The sequence below is a fragment of the Scomber scombrus genome, chromosome 3 (assembly GCF_963691925.1).
Source record: "Scomber scombrus chromosome 3, fScoSco1.1, whole genome shotgun sequence".
In the NCBI taxonomy this organism is placed as follows: domain Eukaryota; kingdom Metazoa; phylum Chordata; class Actinopteri; order Scombriformes; family Scombridae; genus Scomber; species Scomber scombrus.
The window spans coordinates 2,829,775-2,836,078 of record NC_084972.1 but is presented as its reverse complement, the minus strand read 5'-3'; positions in this window follow the sequence as shown (position 1 = coordinate 2,836,078).

Below are 6,304 nucleotides of genomic sequence, written 5' to 3'. Positions count from 1 at the left end.
TTGAGTTTTTAATTAGTTTTAGTCTTAGTTTGAGTGTTTCAGGTATTAAGAGGAAAGCCTTGATTAGTAGAAGCTGTAAAGGATGAAATAATGCTGACACTGTGTTTGTCTCCCTACTGGTACTAGCCCGTTATCTCAACAAGTCAAACTGAACACAATACAGTCACAATGGAGAAAATGAAAAGAAAACTAAAACTAAGCTGATTTCATCTGCTGTTCAGTTTAGTTTTAGTTAGTTTTGCTTTGTTCGTTGTAGTTTTTTTTTTTTTTTTTTTTACAAGACTCTTCTTTTTTAAATTTCCATTAACTAAATTATTTTTTCACTACTAGTTTTAGTTTGAGTTTGAGTTAACTATAATAATCTTAGCCTTATAGTTTTTTACTGACTGCATTCCTCATCCTTTTTTATGTTTTAATTCTATATTTTATCTTTATTTCATGGTTTTGACTATTGTTGGTTCTACTGTTTTATGATTTGATGTTTTATAATCTTAACTGCCTGTACTTTTATCAGAACTGTCAATTTTCTTCATTCTTCTATTTGATTTTATGGAAAGTACTTTGTAACATTATTTTGAAAAGTATATGTATGAATAAAAAGTCTTTGTGCTGTCTTCCTCCTTTAAAGACAACCAGCACCCAGCATACATTTGATGGCGTTGAGTTGTTTCTTCATGTGATCGTGCATTGTTCAAATTCTCAATTTAGAACCAAAAACCATCAATTGTTTGATTTTTCTGCCAGAAAAGTGGCCCAAACAATGAATCACATATCAAAATAGTTACCAGTTAATTCTCTGTTGACTGACTAATCAATCAACCAATAGTTGCAGCTTTAAATCAATGGAATACAAATCATTGTTAGTGCCTAATAGGGCTCGTTGATTGAAATAAAGTAGCACCAAATTCAAATCAGAATGACGAGTCCAATAACACCAGGACTTACATTACACATAATTTATTGCATAATTATTACACTTTTCTGGTGATGTTCAAGGTGAGTTGACATATAAGTAACATGAGGATTGATTAAAAAGAAAACAAAAACAGATTTAATTCATTTTTATTCATTCATTTTATTTAAGTCATCTGATAAACACAGACTACCTGCAATAATCCCATATGTATCATTTATTTGACCATATTTTTAATACAACCGTGCTGTCCTGTATTTCTTTATCAGTTCAAATTGAATACTTTTATTTCTGAATGTAAAAATATGGACACTTCCGGCCTTTGTTCGCGCAGTGCGTGCAGCTTGACCCAGCCGCGGGACGTGGGGTTGCAGAGTTCAGTTGTACCATTTCCAAAGAACACGGGGTACCTAAGTACATTTAGAACAACAAAGAAGGGCTGTTGGCTATGTGTCGCTGAATTTACGATAGACTGTAACGCATATCTTAAATACATACAACTTGCAGCAGTCTGTGGAAATGTCAGAAATGTGTTTTATTTCGTCCTAGTTACGTTTTTCTGTTAGTGTCTCACATACCTGCTTGAATTACACGCCAAACAAAGCGTAGTATTAGTGTCCCTTTAGATATGTTTGCTGTAATGTGGTTAACACTCAAATTCCATTGACATTAAAAATATATTCGTCATTTGCGACTCTCTTATCTTTTACAGGACTGTGTTTACATTTGCTCCCCCGTCGGATTTTCCCAGATGGTTTCTTCCTCTAAACTCTTGTCCAGCATGGTACTTCACGTGCCCGAGTCCTTACCCCGCGAGAACACGTGTTGTAGCACGCGGAGGGAGAGATGACGTGACGTGACACGTTTAAATGAATAGAATCAAGACTTTAATCACACACACGCCGACACATTTTTTAATGTAGCTGTAGGCTAGTGCATTGTTCATTGAGCAGTTGTTGTTTTTTTTGCTGACATATGCATATTTTAATTCTTTAGTATCCAGGTGTGTCGCAGCTGTGAGACATCTATATTACGTACGTAGCTATACAGTATGTGTATGGTTACAGGTGTTGCTGCACTTTCACAGAAACATGTTTTCCTTATGGGGGTTCAAATATGACTGTTTTATGTTTGTTGATAAACTTAAAACGTCACACCAGATAGATAGCGGTTAAACCGGGATTTTCCGGTTATCCTGGCTGTATTTAGCCGGAATTCGGTTGCATGAAAGCAGAGAAGAATAAATTACCATGGAGATTTATTCTGTGCAGCTAATTGTCAGCTGAGTTGCTGCTTAGTCTGAAAGAAAAGAGGTATTATATGGCTTCATTAATCAACATCATTTAAAAAGAAAAAGAAATTCGACGTAGTTAATAATAATGTGTGTGTGTGTGTGTTTGTGTTTGTGTGTGTGTGTGTGTTTCAATTTACAATGAAATAATTAAATCCTTACATTTACATCAGAACCTTCTCCATCATTGAACAATCCAGAATCTATAAATATGTAAATATACTTCATTTCAGGGGTTTAACAGCTGTAAAGTAAATAACAAGTAGCCTACCACAAAATCGCACTTAAGTACAGTACTTAAATAAATGTACTAAGTTACTCTTTGTCACAGCTGCACAGCCTAATGCCAGGAAACCAGAAGTCCCAGCACAGGGGAAGTCACTGCAGACTTGTTCTGTGCTGTCAGAGCAGAAAAATCTTGCGTTTTGTCAGTCAGTTATATCACGCTAAGTCAACTCAAAGACCTTCCTCCTCCTGAGTAGCAGTCAGTCAGCTGAAGTTGCGGTGGACAGTGTTTGTTTGGGCCTCCTGTAGTGACACAACAGTCTTTTGTTTTTCCTCTGCTGACATCAGCCCTTATAAAACAAAATATTTGATGGCCGCAGATGACTTCATCTGTCTGTTGTGTCCCTGGTGACAGAATGTCTGGGATGTAATGTTAATGACTTAATTCCCAGATGAATCTGCCACCTCAGGAACTCTAAAAGCTTTTGGTTACTTATTTAGAATTGTTTCCCCTTTCTTTATCCTGATGTTTCCCAGGGCTTTTTATTAAATTCCATGAAGATCCATAGTAGTTGGTATAGTTAAATCAAACTGCAATAATAATTTCTGTCCAACACATAAAAACACACATTTTCATGCTGCTCGTTCTTTCACAGTAGCCACATGCCCCCTTGTGTTCCTCAGCGGAACTACATTCATTTGAGTGAGATTACACTGAATTCTATTTATTTTACAAGGAAGAAAGTTCTTAACGTTGACGCTTGGGACCTCATGGCTTAAAAGACAAAAAAGTAAAAATAATTTCCTTAAAAATGTTTCATGCCTTATCATTTGAAATGTTTTTATTTTATATCATATATTTAGGGCTACCTGAGAAGTACTCCATCCTCAAATGCATATTAGGGGTACTCCAGTGATTTAGTATTGCACTTCAGAAATCGGGAGAGAAAGACTTGAAAAAAGAATGATATGAATTGGCATACTTTAGGCGGAGATATCCTTATTTATAATGACTATTATAGGTCAAGCTCTGAAACACTACAGTTCCCATGATGGAAATTGATAGCGTCCCTCTTAGAGCATAAAAAAAATGTGGACAGCATGGCGGACAGTGAATGTTTCTGCACACACTATGTTGGGTATTGTATATAGTCATGACCTGGCTCAAGTCACCACAACAAAAGGGAGACGCACCACGGTGATCAGTTAACAAAATATATTTATTGAATCCAAAATAAAACAAATCGTTATGCCAAATTAGAATAAATCATGAAGTGTGAGCATCAGTAGCATCAGTATGTATGTGATGGATGAGTAAATATGGATGTATATGTGGGAGGGTGTTGTAAAGTGCGGAAATCAAAACTACAACCAAAATAGTATATCTGAAAACCAAGACCAAACCAAGGACGGGACCTGAGGGAGGAAACAGAGGGGAGAAGGTTAACAAGGACATCTGAGCTTTCACACAGCCTAACCTTGAATGGAAAATGAGTCATTTATAAACTATACTACAGGGCACTGGGCCCAGGTGCAATCAGCCTTCTCCTGCAAGGGAAAGAAGTTAACCACACCCACACATGAACTCACAGGGGCATCACAATGATGTTTGGTGAAACCGTATAATTTGGGCTTTATTCCTCACTGTCTGGTAAATACCTGTCTCTTTATGTTAGTTTGTAGGGTTTGTTTATAAATTACATCATCAGGTTATTTTTTCTCTGACTTGACAAAGCTTCTCCAGAGCAACATGACATAAAACTGTTGACAGACACAAATTGGCTGAGAATTCTTTTAATTATGTGATAATGTTCTAATGACTCAGGAGAATTTTAGGAATACCCACCCAGACCACAACAGGTTTGACAGTCACATAGAGGATAATTTTCTTCAAGGGAGATTTTACAGGAAATGAATGCCCTAACCCAATAAACCAGACTAGACTGAATTATAGTTAGGGCCAGCCAGGCTTGTCCTGGACCAGCTCCTAGTTTATGCTGCTATAGGCTTAGACTGCCAGGGGACTCCCATGATACACTGTGCTCCTCTCTCCTCCTCCCTCTCTCTCTCTCTATCCATCCATCTATATTCATGTACTATTAATGCATTCAATAACCTAAACTTCTTCCCCGGAGTTGTCTGTGCTTTCTCGTCTCACAAGTAATCTGGGCCTGTACCTGCAGACGTCTGGATGACAGATTCCAGTCCCGGACCTACTAGCTTCAATGTTGATTTTCAATGTTCTTCTCTCTCCTATTCTTCCTCTCTCTCCTCTCTACCCCAACCGGTCGAGGCAGATGTTCTCCCACTTTGAGCCTGGTTCTGCCTGAGGTTTCTTCCTGGTAAAATGGAGTTTTTTCTTGCTGCTGTTGCCAAGTGCTTGCTCTTGTAAGAAAAGACACAGTTTTCGGCACAACCTTTTCAACGTTCTCACACTTATGATAACATTGCGTTTCTGCGCTAAAAGAGCAAGAATTTCTTTGTTGCTAAAACCGGTTCTGAAATACAGTTTTACCAATTCATCTACACAAGGCATTTTTGTGGGCCAACCGATTGCGTCTGAAGCTGACTGTCCAGATTCAGCATCTGAGGAGCGCTCGCGCTCTCTCCTAGTTTTGTCGAGATTAAAGTCGACATGACATGCCAACTTTATTGTTGGAATTTCGACTTTAATCTTGACATGTCGACTTAAATGTCGACACGCTGAGATTAAAGTCGGCATGATATTTCAACTTTATTCTCGACATTTCGAGTTTTAATGTTTGAAGTGCTGACTTTAAAGTCGTCATGTCAAGTTTAACCTATTCACGGAATTTTTTTTCCCTCATGTGGCCCTAATAGGCTACTAAAGTAAGCATTTGAGCCGAGTCGGAGAAGTCTGGACTTGTTTTTACATTCATTGCTGCAGTCCTGGATGTTGACTTAATGTTTATTTGTTTATTTAAAAGGATCCCCATTAGCTGACGCCAAGACGAAAGCTAGTCTTCCTGGGATCCAGACAATAATATTTAATAGAGCACAACAGGCATTACAATCTCAAGTAAATATAAAAATATATAAAAATGAAAGAAAAATATGAGGGGCCGTACAAGCCATAATTCATTCTGGCGAGTGTGAGAGTGAAAATATATGTATTTGAAAGGAGAATGTATGTGTGTGAGAGTGAAAATATATGTATGTGTAAGGAGAATGTATGTATGTGTGTGAGAGTGAAAATATATGTACGTGTAAGGAGAATGTATGTATGTGTGTGAGAGTGAAAATATATGTACGTGTAAGGAGAATGTATGTATGTGTGTGAGAGTGAAAATATATGTATGTGTAAAGAGAATGTATGTGTGTGAGAGTGAAAATATATGTATGTGTAAGGAGAATGTATGTGTGTGAGAGGGCCAGAATGAATTATGGCTTGTACGGCCCCTCATAGTAAAACATTATACAGTCATGTATCACATAACCCAACCACACTCAAATAAGATGATATAATTACATTACATTGATATCAAATACATTATTAATCTTCTTTTAAAACCAGCCTTTCTCTAAATCTCACGAACCTCACCTGGAAGACTCTTCCAAAACGCAATTGACCTATAAAATACTGACAACTTCATAGAGTCAGACTTAGGTAGTGGTATAGTAATCAGTCCACTATTCGCCCCCTCGAGTGTTATAAGAATGAGTATTTGAGCAGTAAATTATATTATTATAAAAAAATGTCTTAGTATTAATTATTCTATGCAAGTATATTAGTACATATTAGTACAAGTTTATTATTATTTGAATAATAAACTTAATGCCAGTTTGTAGACTCTTTCCTCACCTTTGCTGGTTTATTCTGTTCTGTGCATCCATCAGAATTAACCCCACGCATA